Genomic DNA, 18,247 nt, shown 5'->3' with positions numbered 1-18,247 from the left:
CAAGTGCATTAATCTACAAGGAGACTAAATTGAAAAATAAAAAAGTTTCAGTGATGCAAGTACATTTTTTCTATTCCATTCCGAGAACTTTTCATACCCCCCTTGCACTTAACGTGTTCATTAAACAGTTTGCTTGAGTGATGTAAAGGTTTTAAGATTTTTATTTCTCACTATTTCAGAAAAAGTACTATGTCCAAGAGAAATATTCAGCTCCGGTCAATAAATAGAACCAATATTTGAGTATATAGTACGCCAGAATAATTGTTTATAGTGGTATCTCTCACATGGTCATTGCAAACAATTAAGGAAATGCCCCATAAAATATTAAAACAGTTTTTTTTTTCCACTTTTCCCAGAATTATGTCAGATACACATAGGGGCATCCTGAAATAAGCATATCACCTGAAGTTGGGGCTGGTTGACAATCAGCAATTTGTGGCAGTGCAGGAGAAACAAATCTACAGCTGAAGAAAATGGCATGGGTAGCCACCAAAGAGAAACCAATAAATACAAGTCGTCAGACAGTAACGCCCTTTTAACCTGCAATGCAGTTCTACAACAGCCAACTGCTTTAAAACTGTCTCCGATTCCTTTGGTCTCTCTCTCTCTCTCTCTCTCTCTCTCTCTCTCTCTCTCTCTCTCTCACACACACACACACACACACACACACACACACACACACACACAGTGTCCCACCTAAACTTTTCTCCACCAATATCTCTGGAACCACAATAGATATTGAAAACAGCTTTCACAGGTACGAATGTATGGTGGGGACTCGCAAAAAGTAAATACTGCGAGACATTTCTAACTGTGTGCAAATATTGGTTTCACCACAAACTTGTGTTTTTTAATGGACACTTCATATTATTTGATAGGCAATTAACATGAGAAATCACAATAATAATGGCACTGATTGCATCGCAATACATCAATTACATACTAAGAAATTGGAATGCGAAACTGATACACGAAATGAATGAAATGAGCTGTTATTGCACTTCCAGCGATGCAAGCGTGACCCACATGTTGCTCGTAATCGCGATGTGGTTGATGTATGTGTTCTTACTTTCACTGTTATCATGAGGGCTGAAAGTAATAATAAGGATACCTGTCACACAAACACTGACATGTAAATAATAGCGTCCCTCTTGTGTGCTGTATTTATCTACATGGAGACTACGGATCAGTACAGGCCAGTGCACACCGCTCCAACCCTTCGCCTCTGCAGCCGAGTACAGGAACGAGTCACAATCGGTGCTGTGTGTGGGAACGGCTCGCTATGAAGCAGGTTCTTTTGTGTGGAAGTACGTACTGGTACATGGCACCGGTGTATTGTACACCGTATATGGTGTCATTATTGCGATTTTCTAGGGATTCGACATGGTATTCACAAATGAGGAAATAGTTGAGGTGTTCTTACTGTACAGAGAATGTCACCAAACTACCACATGTGCGGCACAGGTCTACGGCCAGCAGTAACCTAGTAGACATCGCCCGACCCACCCTAATTTGTTGAATATTGTTAAAAGGCTTCACACGACAGGGCGGTTGTCTCCGAGAACGCGGATCTGGAGCAGAGGCTTTAAACATGAAGCAGTAGAGGTAGCTGTTCTGGCAGCTGCTATAATACACCCTCATACAGGTATTCGTGAAATGGAGAGACAGATAAGAATCCCTCGAACAAACGTCATGCTATCCTGCACAGGCAGATACCGCCCCTATCTTGTGGCACTACATCAAGACTTCTGCGGCAACGACATTCACAGTCAACTGGAATACTGTCAGTGGGTTCTGCAGCAAGGCCACAACTGTATGCGTGAGGTACTGTTTACCGATGAGGCCACATTTACAAACCATTGGAATGTTAACTTACATAATATGCAGTAGTGGTTACAAGAAAACCCACACTTGATTCCCCAGTTTGAACATCAACGTCAGTGGAGTGTCAATGTGTCGTGCGGTATTGTAGGACACCACGTCAGTGGCCCATATTTCATTGACGGACTCTTAACAGGTGACAGTACGAGCAGTTCCTGAGGTGCACCTTACCTGGACTGATGGAAGACCTACCCCTTCATTTGTGTCAAATATTGTTGTACCAACACGATGGATGCCCTGCACGTAATACCACGGTGGCACGACAGGCATTAAACCGTCAATTCGCACACTGATGGATTTGACGGGGCAGTCCCATTCAGAGATTTCCAGCACGGTTGCAGGACCTCACCCCCATGGACTTTTTTTTCTGGGGACACGTGAAAGATGTGTATCAGCATGTCGCAACAAAAATGAGTGACACAAAAGTCCGTATTACTGCTGCATGTGCTGCAATAACACTACAAACACTGACAGCCATAAGTGGATCCACGATGGAGCATGCACAGCAGTGTTCCCAAGCTAATGGCAACCTCTTCAAACATATGTTGGGGCGTTTCGGCTGTGAGACTCGATTGCACACTGTCGTACATTTTGTGTATTACTGAGAACCTCCGTAACATCCTTGTCAAACCCTACAATATTCCCAGACCACCGTCTCTACCCAGCAGTTCCTAGCCCTGTAACCGACCCCGCTGCAAAACCTGCCCCATGCATCCCCCCCCACCCCCCCACAACCACCTACTCCAGCCCTCCAGCCCCGCTACTGGTAAAACACACACAATTCACAATTCAAGGCAGGGTCACATGTGAAAACACGTCATTTATCATCTGACATGCCTGCACTGCACAGCCTTTTACATTGGGATGACGACAACTAAACTGGCTGAGCGCATGAACAGGCACAGACGAACTGTCCACCTAGGAGATGTCCAATGCCCAGTAGCAGAGCATGCCCTCCAGCATAATTCTAGGGACCTAGGAACCCGCTACACCCTACGTGCCATTTGGCTTCTCCCACCCAACACCAGTCCCTCGGAACTGCGGAGATGGGAACTTGCACTCCAACACATCCTTTCATCCCGTCATCCCCCTGGACTGAACCTACGTTAACCAAACTCACTCCCATTTACTCTACAGTCTTCTCCTCTTTCCCTTTCCTCTTTAGCCATTCACGCATCTTTTCATCCTACATAGTTGTGTTTATCTTTATACTATATACCTCTTTAGTTCTGTATGCATCCTCTTTGGTTTGAAGCTGGCACAGTACTTACAGTAGAATATCTTCGGCTTCCCTCTGGCACCCATGCCTCCATCTTTGCTACCCTCCCTGTTTACCTTTCCCCTGTAGCTTCATAACCTGGGACGTGAGTAACTGAATCCACTTTCCCTTCTTCCCCTTTTTTACCCCTCTCTTCTCCCTGACGAAGGAACAAAGTTCCAAAATCTAGGATACGTAAATTTTCTGTTCTGTTTTGTGTATCTATCGGCTGTACTGAGCTGAGGTAAGTGAGATTTTCCGTTAATCATTTAAATTCTCTTGTTAGTGGACTGTTACCCTGCGCATCCCAGAAATGTGTGTCTACGTAATGTGCAATTAGAGTTTCTGCCACCAAACTGCACAAGCAAATTACAGCCTTTGGATTTGGGTACTATCCATGTCTTCAAAACACACTATAGGAAGACGATTGTGCAGAAGGCATTAACTTTGATGGAGGTTGGGAAAGACCCAGCCTCCTTTAGAGTGTCAATTTTAGATGGTTTGCATTATATTGTGTGCCACCCTCTCCAATTGCTTCCGAAAAGCAGGATTCCTTGAAGCCGACAACAGAAATGGATGTAACGCACCAGACCTGAGTGTTAGTGACAATCGTGAAAAACTGCTTGTTTCACCATGGGAAAAGCTGCAGCTGCAGCATCCCATTCATAATTTCATACACATTGATAATGATGTTGTCGCTCTGGAAAGTGTTTCTGTTGATAATGTGATCGACTTTCACACACAAGTAAATGCAGAAAGTGATAGTGAAGAGGACAATGAGAATCCCTCATTTGCAGTTGTTAATGTAGCAGTGGAAAGAATTAAAAAATATATTTCAGCTCCAGATGTTGATGACAAAGTTTTACATTGTCTTTACGAGCTCAAAAACCTCACTGAAAAAATTCATCAGAAAAAATTAAAACAACTCACAATTTTGGATTTTTTTTGCCCAAAAGTAGTAACTACCGTATCCATTTTCTCATGATTTATAGACCATTGAAATTGAAGGTTAGTATAATAAATAAAAATGGCTTATCAATGCTTTGTATATGTGTGCTTGAAACGCTGAAATGTAGTATGGTTCCCTTCCCTTTAATCTTGATTCTGGATACAGACCGATCTCTATCATAACCCCGATGTCTACGTTGATTTGAAAGTGATAATTTGGCTATGAACTGACAAAGCCAGTAAATGTGAAATAAAGACTACAGCAACAGATTGATCTGTAGTGTAGTGCCACATTTAACACACTTTACAATATTTCACGCACCTATATTTAAAAAATCACAAACGGCTAGATAATTGGCTGGTACTGTATACATCTGCTCATGTCACTTTCGGAGGAAAGTTACACTAAGAATAATGCAGTTTAGAGAGAGCTTTAATGCAGTATACACTTGACCTGCACTTTTCGTAAGCATCAAGTATAGAAACTAAAACTGCCAATTGCATCACTTTAGCTTTGCAAACACATAAACCAACAAGGCAACTGCTTGGTTTGTGTTATTTTTAATGCGATTTGTTGTGCTAAAGCATCGGTGAATGTCATGTCACCTGCTAAACACAGCACTAAATTCAGATAACCTTTAGTAAACAATAAACATTCCCTGATCATTCCCTGATGAGTATTTTGTTGCCTATTATCTACATATATCATAAACGGGCCCTATACATAACCAGTAAAACTTAAAAAAGTCATTTCCCACATTTTACATTTTCCTGCAATTCATGCCATTTTTTCAAGTCCCTTGAAAAGTGTAGAATTGGGATTTTACTGTAGCGGATCGCGTAACTTCTGCGCTTTTCTGTAACCACAGCAATTACTTTTGATGAAAGTAGAGTTCATATGCAGAAACATAAAAATTACGTAGATATTGGCATTTTGTGCTCAACAAAATGTTCTTCATCATGCTCAAATGCAAGTGTTTTCTGTTATTACAGATAAATGTGATAATCATTTCTGAAACTAATGGAAACATGTCACGTTCAAGTTCAATGAAGTACTGAAACAAAGTGATACACTTTTTGTTATGGAAATTGTGTTTCCTAGGCCTATATGGTAAATCTGTATGGTTTTCTTTAGTTTTACTACAGTATCCCTCTGCTTTTACGTTACAGATCTACAATTTTCAAATAACATCTGAATTAAACACTGCCAATGTCAGCCTTTTCATCTTTTTGTTGAGGTAATTGTGTTTTCTAGTGTTATATGATAAATCTGTATGGTTTTCTTCAGTTTTACTCCAACATCCCTCTATTTTATGTTACAAATCAACAATTTTCAGATAAAATCTGAATTAAAAATTGATGTAAGTTTTTTTGTCGATACTGTTTATTCTTATGTAGCAGACAGGAGGATAACCACATAGAAAAAACATGTTCCATATGTTACCTATCCATTAACATATCCTCAGTCAATTTCTAGATGGAAAACCGCTTCCAGTTTATGGGGCAGCAAGACACCATTTGCATATGTAAAGAAGTGACCGTTACGAGGTAACACCCGATAGGTATGTAACACACATGACGTACAGTTAATGTGGGTACAACCTTACCTGACCAAAGCTAGGAAAACTGCCACACAGACTACGCATGCTGCTGGTAGCCTATGGTAGTTTCACAACTCCAGTTACCAATCATGAAAACAATATGCTCTGGGCTTATTGTCTAACTGATTAGCGTAAGAGTGAAGCTTGTTATAAACATACCACAATACAAAGCAAGTCATGTTAGATAAATATTACTGTCATTATAGAAACAATTCGAATCCTCATTTTGACACCTAATATAAGCATAAAATTTCAAAATGGATAATACCTGCAACAACATTAACTTATTAACAGTAACAGCCAATTTCCCTCCATGTATCACTGCAGGTGATGGTAACAATATCAGCAAAAACAATCTGTACCATAGTCCATTTTACATAATATATGGGAGGCACAACAGCAAATGTCAGGTGCTACATTTCAGTACCTCCAGTACAGTGGTTTCTCACATACTGGTCACTCAAAGCAGTACGGCCTACCACACAGAAACCTCCCCTCGAACTGGTCGAGCTGCTCTTTGGAGATGACGACCTCGATGTAGACTTACCGCTCCTACTGCGGGACGGTGTTCACACCGACGACGGCCACCTCCTCATACAGCTGGTGGGATTCCTACCCTCTGGAGGACACACTGACGGCCATCGAGGTCCTAGCCACTGCGCGCATAACAGCCCCTCGATCTTCTTTCAGAGAGCATCCAACCCAGCTGTGTGTGTGGCATAGACCGGCAGACAGACACTCCCGCACTCACTGGCCATTTCTGTGTGTAACTGGTGACAGAAGACAGATCCAGGTACTAATCATATACAAGCGAGACATATAATGCAAATGACAGATGAACGAAGGAGGTTTTGATGTACCATCCTCTGGGAAGAAAAATAAGAGGAAGACTGAAGGTTGCCTGGTTACACGGAGTAAAGGAGACAAAGAGAAATACAGTGTAACCCCACTTTTACATTCCCGGAATTAATGTTTCTCCCACTGTTTAAATTTTTTTTTATCTCTCCCATCAAATTTCTTACGTTCACAATGTTAATTTGCTCCCTATTTTGCGTGAACATATGTATAATTTTCCCCCAATTTACAATTTATGAAACAATGTTCATGTAAAGAAAACCGATTAAATTGGCTAAAATGACACTGGCCTTCAAGTAATGTTTTCAAATGTTAAGCAATGATGTTACTTGACACCAGAGTGCTCTACTCAACAGATCTGAACTGATAAATGCCAGAAAATTTGTGGTTTATCTCCTGTTGCCACCAAGCTCTCCTTGATGTCGTAGCTGATGGGAATAACTAATAACTAATAGGTTCGTTCGAATAATGACCGATCACAACAGTTTACAAACTGCCTCTAATGCACATTCACAACTTCGTGATCAGAATAATACCTCGGACACACATTTGTTGCCTAGCAGGCAACAGCATATTTCATATTTTCATTGTCTGGCCACGTGTAGCACTAGTTCAGACCTTTTTGCGCTGCTCAAATGTTTCTTGTTTAAACAACGAAACACTGCACCTGTTACCAATCTTTTCATGGTTAGTAAAACACATTTCGTGGATTTGTTCTCATTGTCAAGGGCAAATACTTCTGGAAGTATTTTTTGTGAGGTTTCACACACAAACAATGTAAGTGATGGTTTACATGTGTATGTGGTTTTCTGCGTAATGGAGGAGGAACAATACCTTATAACCTTAAAAAAACAACTAAAGTGCAAGAGACAAAAAACACTTAAAATGCAAACCTCACACAAAACACTTACATAAATATTTGCACTTGACAATGAGAATAAATTCTCGAAAAGTGTCGAGCTAAGCATGAAAAACTACATGAATGGTAGAGTGTTTCATTCTTAAGTAATGAATGACACAGTTGCAGACTTTCAAAAAACATCGATAGTGATTATAAGTCAAATGTTTCTACTTCCCAGACAGTTACCCATTCCACTTACATCAGCGGCTAAAGAGAGTACTGGATAATAAACAGGTCCCTGATGAGTATTTTGATGCCTAATGTGTACCTATATCACACATAAGCTATGAAAATGCGAAGGGAGTATCATATTTGTAACTTTCACCACTTTAAACATTATTTCCCACATTTTACACTGCTTTTTAAAGTTCCATGAAAAATGTAAAAGCAGAGTTTCACTGTGCAAGAAGAGGGGAAAGCATGGTTAGATGTAAACTTATGGCGACAGATAGTGGATGCAACATCAGTTGTTGGGACCCCATATATGAGACAGAGTCTCCTTTCAGCTCAAGTTTAAAATTTTATGTAATGCACAACATACTGCTAGAGTATTTAGTATGATCTCTTATTACTACATGTCAGTGTTGTGTTATTCTGAATGCTGTTCTGGCTCAATCTACTTTGACCCTGTGTCACGAAATAATGCAAATTAATGATGTCTTAAACAAGAGTTTGGTAAGGATTCATACAGCTTAACCACAGCAACAAACAAAAGAGCTTCTGACCAAGTCAATCTTATTTGTCCCTACTACAACGTTTTGGAGCAACTCAGGACTGAGACCAACAGATTTGAGTGTCTTGACCACACTGACAGCCTGTCTTCCAAGCCATGACAGATGACGTCCTGGATAAGGAAGAAGTGTAGAGATGCAAGGGGTACCAAATTTGTCATAAAAGTCTATAAATTACTCAACTGATAGTATTTTTCAGTACTGGTTGCAAGCTGCAGACAGTTGCAACTGTTCACAACAAATACCAAAAAATTGTAAATTTGTAATAATGTGTATTCTAAATAATTCTAATTGTTATAATAGAGGGAAACATTCCACGTAGGAAAAATATATCTAAAAACAAAGATGAGGTGACTTACCAAATGAAAGTGCTGGCAGGTCGACAGACACACAAACAAACACAAACATACGCACAAAATTCAAGCTTTCGCAACAAACTGTTGCCTCATCAGGAAAGAGGGAAGGAGAGGGAAAGACGAAAGGATGTGGACTTCCTCAAATCCTGCCCTGAAATGAGATCCATCCTTCATGAAATCCTCCCCACTCCACCAAGAGTGTCATTCTGCCGTCCACCTAACCTTCGTAACCTCTTAGTTCATCCCTATGAAATCCCCAAACCACCTTCCCTACCCTCTGGCTCCTACCCCTGTAACCGCCCCCGGTGTAAAACCTGTCCCATGCACCCTCCCACCACCACCTACTCCAGTCCTGTAACCCGGAAGGTGTACACCATCAAAGGCAGAGCCACGTGTGAAAGCACCCACGTGATCTACCAACTGACCTGCCTACACTGTGACGCATTCTATGTGGGAATGTCCAGCAACAAACTGTCCATTCGCATTAATGGACACAGGCAGACAGTGTTTGTTGGTAATGAGGATCACCCTGTGGCTAAACATGCCTTGGTGCACGGCCAGCACATCTTGGCACAGTGTTACACTGTCCGGGTTATCTGGATACTTTCCACTAACACCACCTATCCGAACTCCAGAGATGGGAACTTGCTCTTCAATATATCCTCTCTTCCCGTTATCCACCAGGCCTCAATCTCCGCTAATTTCAAGTTGCCGCCACTCATACCTCACCTGTCATTCAACAACATCTTTGCCTCTGCACTTCTGCCTCGACTGACATCTCTGCCCAAACTCTTTGTCTTTAAATATGTCTGCTTGTGTCTGTATATGTGTGGATGGATGTGTGTGTGTGTGTGTGTGTGTGTGTGTGTGTGTGTGTGTGTGTGTGTATACCCGTCCTTTTTTCCCCCTAAGGTAAGTCTTTCCGCTCCCGGGATTGGAATGACTCCTTACCCTCTCCCTTAAAACCCACATCCTTTCGTCTTTCCCTCTCCTTCCCTCTTTCCTGATGAGGCAACAGTTTGTTGCGAAAGCTTGAATTTTGTGTGTATGTTTGTGTTTGTTTGTGTGTCTGTCGACCTGCCAGCACTTTCATTTGGTAAGTCACATCATCTTTGTTTTTAGATATATTTTTCCTACGTGGAATGTTTCCCTCTATTATAACCATATCATTAATTTGAACCCAACAATTACGTTTGTTATTGTCGCTGTTGCATTTCTAAATCTTTCCTGTCGTCTTATTTTCTCTTTCTTTTCTCTTTCTGTTTTTACCAGTAGTCTCACTTTGTATTCACCTTCCCCTTTTTACCGTAATACAATTTTATCCCGCCTATATATACTCAATAATACGTAACCCACTTCCAAACCATAACCAAACAATTTTTATTTTCCGCTTTCAACACTACCGCTGCTATAAAATCCACCGTTTCTAGTTCAATAACAGCTGCTTTCACGTATTAAACAACCATTTCGGCTAGTTCTAATAACTTTCACTTTATTTCCACTTCCGTTTTTCGCACATCACTGATCATTTTTAGCCGCTCCCCACAGGTTTTAACGTCATTATTTCTTCGTCAGACAATTGTTAGCCCCATTTTCGTAATCTTTCACCACAACACCACTCCTTTTAATACATTCACACGTTTTTTCGAAATTTTCCCGAATTTCTCCGTCCTTTAACGTGTTTTAGCGGCAACACAACCACCTAACCTTCATGCACATCGCTGTCTACCAACCCAAGTTCACCACAGGATCAACTTAACCAACACTTTTTCGCCTTTTTTCATACCAGATCTCCAGTTACTTTCTAGTTCACCCTTATCTCTCCCCATATATTTTTATCTTTCATTTTCATGTAAACCTCATGTTACACTTTCCACCTTCTAATACCATGTCACCCTCACAACACCCCCACAACGACCCCATTAAGTTTTATTTACATTCCCTTCGCAAACATGCCTTCACCCTATCCAGATTACGCTCGCATATTTTATTTTCTCAGGCTTGTCTGACATTTGGCATAACCCCCAAAGGGCTCACACTTAAAGTTCCCATCTCTGGCTGCAACCCTTCTTTCCATCAGTCCCTATACCAGTTCCAAACTGAACAATCCATTGCCCTCACCCACCTAATCCTTCACCTACACATCAACTCAGCCAATGAACACATCCGTCAACTCCTATCCTTAATAAAAGTCCTCAATCTTTCCTCTCCCACATCCACACCGGCTATTCAGAGCATCCTCCTACAGGCCAACCGCAAATTAGAACAGCATGCCACCCTTCACCTCAAAAAACTATCCAATCTCCTGGTTTCCCACCTCCGGAAAGGCAACTCACTCACCCTTCACAACCTTTCCAGCAAACCTCAACCACCTCTCATTGCACACAAACCCAGTCTCTGCCATCTACTCAGTCTCCCACTTCCAGCTCCACTCCCTCCAAAACCTCAAAATTCCAATCAACACAATCTGGCACCACAACACCCTAATTCAGCAGTTAACCTTTCCTCCAAACCTCTCTCCCAATCCGAAACTTCTGTCCTATCCAAAGGCCTCACCTTCAGCCCCACTCCCAGATTCAACCAAACAGCCCTCGTCACAAATTTACTGTCCTACACTCGTACTCTCTGCAGGAAGTATCACTTTGCCACGAAGAAAAATGATCCTAATCCTACCCCTAATGATCCAACTCCCCAAGACACTATCCAAATTGAACCCTGCCTGGAACAGTTCCGTCCTCCGTCACAGCGGGACCCACCTCCTCTTCCTCAAAATCACCCTCTCCAAACCTTCCAGGAATTTCTGACTTCCAGCCTTGCCTCTCAATCCTTCTTAAAAAACCTTAATCCTACTCCCAACATCACCACTGCTGACGCCCAGGCTATCCGTGATCTGAAGGCTGACCGGTCCATCGTCATTCTTCCGGCGGACAAGGGTTCCACGACCGTGGTACTTGATCGTCGGGAGTATGTGGCTGAGGGACTGAGTCAGCTTTCAGACAACAACACATACAAAGTTTGCCAAGGTAATCCCATTCCTGATGTCCAGGCGGAGCTTCAAGGAATCCTCAGAACCTTAGGCCCCCTACAAAACCTTTCACCTGACTCCATCAACCTCCTGACCCCACCGACACCCCGCACCCCTACCTTCTACGTAAAATTCACAAACCCAATCAACCCGGCCGTCCCATTGTAGCTGGTTACCAAGCCCCCACAGAATGTATCTCTGCCTATGTAGATCAACACCTCCAGCCCATTACGTGCAGTCTCCCATCCTTCATCAAAGACACCATCCTTGTAACCATTGATGCCACTTCCTTATACACAAATATCCCGCACGTCCAGGGCCTCGCTGCGATGGAGCACTTCCTTTCACGCCGATCACCTGCCACCCTACCTAAAACCTCTTTCCTCATTACCTTAGCCAGCATCATCCTGACCCACAACTTCTTCACTTTTGAAGGCCAGACATACCAACAATTAAAGGGAACAGCCATGGGTACCAGGATGGCCCCTTCGTACGCCAACCTATTCATGGGTCGCTTAGAGGGAGCCTTCTTGGTTACCCAGGCCTGCCAACCCAAAGTTTGGTACAGATTTATTGATGACATCTTCATGATCTGGACTCACAGTGAAGAAGAACTCCAGAATTTCCTCTCCAACCTCAACTCCTTTGGTTCCATCAGATTCACCTGGTCCTACTCCAAATCCCATGCCACTTTCCTTGATGTTGACCTCCACCTGTCCAATGGCCAGCTTCACACGTCCGTCCACATCAAACCCACCAACAAGCAACAGTACCTCCATTACGACAGCTGCCACCCATTCCACATCAAACGGTCCCTTCCCTACAGCCTAGGTCTTCGTGGCAAACGAATCTGCTCCAGTCCGGAATCCCTGAAGCATTACACCAACAACCTGACAACAGCTTTCGCATCCCGCAACTACCCTCCCAACCTGGTACAGAAGCAAATAACCAGAGCCACTTCCTCATCCTCTCAAACCCAGAACCTCCCACAGAAGAACCACAAAAGTGCCCCACTTGTGACAGGATACTTTCCGGGACTGGATCAGATTCTGAATGTGGCTCTCCAGCAGGGATACGACTTCCTCAAATCCTGCCCTGAAATGAGATCCATCCTTCATGAAATCCTCCCCATTCCACCAAGAGTGTCATTCCGCCGTCCACCTAACCTTCGTAACCTCTTAGTTCATCCCTATGAAATCCCCAAACCACCTTCCCTACCCTCTGGCTCCTACCCTTGTAACCGCCCCCGGTGTAAAACCTGTCCCATGCACCCTCCCACCACCACCTACTCCAGTCCTGTAACCCGGAAGGTTTACACGATCAAAGGCAGAGCCACGTGTGAAAGCACTCATGTGATCTACCAACTGACCTGCCTACACTGTGACGCATTCTATGTGGGAATGACCAGCAACAAACTGTCCATTCGCATGAATGGACACAGGCAGACAGTGTTTGTTGGTAATGAGGATCACCCTGTGGCTAAAAATGCCTTGGTGCACGGCCAGCACATCTTGGCACAGTGTTACACCGTCCGGATTATCTGGATACTTCCCACTAACACCAACCTATCTGAACTCCGGAGATGGGAACTTGCTCTTCAGTATATCCTCTCTTCCCGTTATCCACCAGGCCTCAATCTCCGCTAATTTCGCTCTTCAGTATATCTTCTCTTCCCGTTATCCACCAGGCCTCAATCTCCGCTAATTTCAAGTTGCCGCCACTCATACCTCACCTGTCATTCAACAACATCTTTGCCTCTGCACTTCTGCCTCGACTGACATCTCTGCCCAAACTCTTTGTCTTTAAATATGTCTGCTTGTGTCTGTATATGTATGGATGGATATGTGTGTGTGTGTGTGTGTGCGCGCGCGCGAGTGTATACCCGTCCTTTTTTCCCCCCTAAGGTAAGTCTTTCCGCTCCCGGGATTGGAATGACTCCTTACCCTCTCCCTAAAACCCACATCCTTTCGTTTTTCCCTCTCCTTCCCTCTTTCCTGATGAGGCAACGGTTTGTTGCGAAAGCTTGAATTTTGTGTGTATGTTTGTGTGTGTTTGTGTGTCTGTCGACCTGCCAGCACTTTCATTTGGTATGTCACATCATCTTTGTTTTTAGATATAATTCTAATTGTTGTCATACATGGTACTGACAAACCACAAAAAGTGATTTTTATGTTAAAGAACAGTTTTACAGAACAAAATGTCAAAAGACCCGTTTGACAATTCCAAAGACAACACCACAACTAAAGATCGTATATAAGTGCCTTGTATCTTAGTCCAGAATGTTTGGTTCATAAGAACACAAGCTCCTTGTAAACAATAGCCAGTAGTTATCTGAAGATGGTCAAATAGCCGAAAACTAGTTCACACAAATAAAAATCAGTAGAGCAAAAAAGTGCGCAAGTGTTATTCAACCCTCAATATGGAATTGTTCTATCAAGAAGCTACAGCAGAATCCATAAATAAGAACAACAGATATACATAACAGAGACTTTAGTCATGAATAATATATTCTCCTTCAATATTTACAACAGTCTTACAATGGTGGGGTCAGTTTTAAAATCCACATCTATAGAAATCGTGGGTTTGAGGTGAAAAATTCACCGAGCCACATTTGCAGCGCATTTTCATCCAGAAAGGAAGTTCCTTGAAAATTGTTCAATAGATAGCAGAAAACAGGAAAATCTCAGGGCGCAAGATTAGGTGAATAAGGTAGCTGCAGAACGATTTCCAAACCAATTCCTTTACAGTGTTTTTGTCAGTCTAGCAGAATTCGGGCAGGCATTATTGCGAAGCAGTATCACTTCATGCGGTCTTCCTGGTTGTTGTTCTTGGACTGATCTCAGTGACATTTCAGCTGTCGACAATAAATGTCAGCAGTGATCATTGCATCTTGGGAAAGCAATTTGTAGTACACCATACCGTCGTCGGTCTACCAGATTCATAATGTTATTATTTGTGGACGCATGCAGGTCTTTGTACAGGGAGTTGCTGCTTTGTTTGGGCTCAACCATTCTTTTCTTTTTCTTATGTTAGCACAAATACATCATTTCTTCTCACCAGTGACAATATAGGACAAGAATGGTCAGTGCCATTCAAGAGCCAACTGATGACAGCAAGCAGAGATGCATATATGGCCACCCACAGATTTTTGTGATTTTGGCTTAGAGCACGCAGTACCCACTCACCCAATTTTTGAACCTTACCCGTTGCATGTTGCACAATGGTGGAATGACCACAGTTCATCACATTTGCCAGTTCTCGAGTACACTGATGTGAATAGTTGTGGGTTAATGTGTTTAAACGATGTTCATCAAATCTTAAGGTCTTACTGGATGTGGAGAGTCACCAACATCAAAACATTCCTCCTTAAAACGAGAAAACCATTTTCCTGCTGTGCCCTGTCCAATGGCAATACCCCATACACGGGGCATATATTTCTGGCTGCCTCCGCTGCTGGCACCCTCTACTGAACTCGAACAGAAGAATATATCTGTAATGTTCCTACATCTCTGCTTGGCATTCCATTTTCTAGCATCCATGTCTCCACTTGCTATCTCCAAACGATGAAATAACAACACAAAAACTCAAATACAGACAATGAACTACAAATAAAAAATGGCAATTGATAAATAAACCCACAGCAACCACAATCCCACCACATGAAACAAAAACATTACAAACTTATGCATCACCTTAACATTACAAGAGAATTCAGTATGAGCTCTTAATATTACATGACAATGTTGCGTTACTGTGAATGCTGTTCTGATGCAATCTACTTTGATCCTAATGTCACGAAATAACAAAAGTTACTGATGCGTTAGACAAACTGCTATGCAAGAATTCATACAACTTAACCTTAGGAGGAGAAAACAGTTCTTACCAAGTGAATCTCATTCTTCACTACTGTGACTTTTTGAGCAGCTCTGGACTGAGATTAAGAGACTTGGTGACTTAAGTGTCTTGTCCAAAGTGACAGTCCGCCCTCTGAGTCACGACAGCTGACGTATCGGACATGGAATATATCTACCAACATTGCATCCTCCAGCGTAGTGTGAAATGGCTATAGCAGCTGCTTTGGCATATCCATAGAAATGTACTGTACCAATGTCCAGCACCTGCAACATGATATTCAACACATACTTCGTAACACATCCACGAAACTCAACACTTTAACATTATTTATAACGAACAAGAAAAGTCAAATACAGGAACTGACAAAGAAAAGTGGACCTCAGTCAGGTAGCAGCATGAGGAACGAGAGAGAGAGAGAGAGAGAGAGAGAGAGAGAGAGAGAGAGAGAGAGAGAGAGATGATGTAATAAGGATCCCTGGCATAGAGAAATAACTGAAAGAGTTGAAAACAAATAAGTTGTCAGGGTCAGACAGAATCCCAATTCAGTTTTACAGATAATACTCTACAGCACACACTTTGCTTAAATTTATTGTGAATCGCCCAACCAGTAGCAAGTCCCACATGACTGAAAATAGAGCAGGTGACAGCTGTATTTAAGAAGAGTAAAAGAATGGACCAGTAAAATTAAAGACCAATACCATTGACATAAGTTGGCTGTATGATTCTAGAACATATTCTGAGTTCAAATGCAATAAATTTCTTATTGACTGAAACACTGATGTCCACACACCACCACAGTTTTAGAAAGCATCGCTCATGTGAAACTTGCCCTATTCTCACGTGATATACTGCAAATTATGGACAACGGGCAATTGGTAGATACCATATTTCCAGATTTCCAAAAAGCACTGACACGATCCCCCACTGCAGACAGTTAATGAACGCACAAACATACGGAATAGGTTCTCAGATGAGTGGTTCAAAGAATTCTTAATTAATAGAACTCGGAATGTTGTGCTCGATAGAGAGTTTTCATCAGAGATAATGATATCGTTAGCAGTGTCTGAGGGCAGTGTAACTTGACCACTATTATTAACTATATGCTTAAATGATCTGGTGGACAGGAAGGCAGCAATTTGCAGTTGTTTGCTGACAATACTGTGGTTTATGGAAAGATGTTGCTGATGAGTGACTGTAGGATGGTACGACAAAATTCCTAGTTGGTGTGATGAATGCCAACCGGTTCTAAATATAGAAAAATGAAAGTTAACATGGATAAGTAGGAGAAACAAACCAGTAATGTTCGGATACAGCATTTGTCATATCCTACTTGACACAGTGCCATTGTTTAAATATCTGGGCATAACATTGCAAAGCAACATAAAATGGAACAAAAATGACCAAAAATCGTATATGTAATGGTCGAACATTACGATAGTCGATATACAAATAACAAAGAAGTAATTTTTCATAATATTTAACTACAAATCAACACTTTGTGGCGTTTTGTCATAAACATTGCTGCTAATTGTTGTCTCTTGCCAAATGTTACACTTCTAGGTCAAATGTGAAGTGCCCACAATGACCTATAAGTGAGTTATCGATTACCAAACTATCTAACAGAAATTGTTGTAATTGTCAATTGCAATGACTTTTGGAAGCTTCTAGTTTGTACAGAATGAAGGGGCCAGACACCTTCGTACGTGACAAATTTCCACTCGATAGCACCACTCAGTTGTCAGAGAAGACGTGATATGTAATGGTCGAACATTATGATACATGATATACAAATGACAAAGAAGGCACTTTTTCATAAGATTTAACTACAAATAAACACTATTCGAGTTTTGTCATAACTATTGCTGCTAATCCTCATCTCTTGCCAAATATTACGCTCCAAGATCAAGTGGGAAGCGCCTACAATGACCGATAAGTGAGTTATCAGTTACCAAAATATCTAACAGAAATCGCTGTACTTGTCGATTGTAATGATTTAGAACCTTCTATTTTGAACTCGACAAAGGGACTAGACACCTTAGTACGTGACATAAATTTCCACTCTGCATGTGAAGATTGTGGTAGAGAAGGTGAATGGTTAATTTTTATTTATTGGGTGAATTTTTAAGGAAAGTGTGATTCATCTGTAAAGGAGACCACAAAGAGGACCATAGTGTGACCCATTCTTGAATACTGTTCGAGTGTTTGGGATTCACATCGAGTCAGATTAAAGGAAGACATTGAAGCAATTCAGAGGTGGACTGTTAGATTTGTTACTGGTAGGATCGAACAACTTGCAAGTGTTACGGAGTTGCTTCGGAAACTCAAATGGGAATCACTGGACGGAAAGTGTCATTCTTTTTAAGGAACACTTTTGAAAAAATTTAAAGAATCGGCATTTGAGACTGACTGCACAATGATTCTCCTGTCGCCATGCATGTAACAACCATGAAGATAAGATTACAGAGATTAGAACTCGTACAGATGCATATAGACAGTTGTTTTTCCCTTGCTCTGTCTGAAAGTGGAACAGGAAAGTAAATGACTTCTTGTGGTATAGGGTACCCTCCACCACGCACCATACGGTGGCTTGCAGAGTACGTATGTAGATGCAGAGATAGGGAATTCTAGCTCTAAAGAAGGGAATTTTGTCTTTGCCTGCTAGCTAATGAATTTTCTGTGTATCAGCACTTCTCCATTTTATTACAATGTTCAATCTAGATACCTTATACTTTTAGTTTCTACACTTCACAAAATATTTGTGATCTAAGACTGTCAAATAATGATTGCTAGATCTTACACAGAGATAGATATGTAATTATATTTGAGGACACACTCT

The 18,247-nt window shown here is 41.7% G+C and overlaps 1 long non-coding RNA gene across 3 annotated transcripts in view; it reads right to left on the bottom strand.

Annotated features, from left to right (window-relative positions):
* Positions 1-18,247, bottom strand: part of LOC126428453 (uncharacterized) — an 87,548-nt gene that overhangs the window by 48,317 nt on the left and 20,984 nt on the right. For 2 of the 3 annotated variants that reach the window (XR_007576833.1, XR_007576834.1), the window contains exons 3-4: positions 15,440-15,674; positions 5,467-6,458 (exon numbers count right to left, since the gene is read on the bottom strand). This is a non-coding gene — a long non-coding RNA (uncharacterized LOC126428453). Of the gene's footprint in view, positions 1-5,466; positions 6,459-15,439; positions 15,675-18,247 lie in introns of those variants that run through there. The other variant, XR_007576835.1, reaches the window with a different exon arrangement.

Source organism: Schistocerca serialis, chromosome 12 (assembly GCF_023864345.2).
Source record: "Schistocerca serialis cubense isolate TAMUIC-IGC-003099 chromosome 12, iqSchSeri2.2, whole genome shotgun sequence".
NCBI lineage: Eukaryota > Metazoa > Arthropoda > Insecta > Orthoptera > Acrididae > Schistocerca > Schistocerca serialis.
Note: the sequence above shows the minus strand (reverse complement) of the source record. Positions and strands in the feature narration are given on the sequence as shown.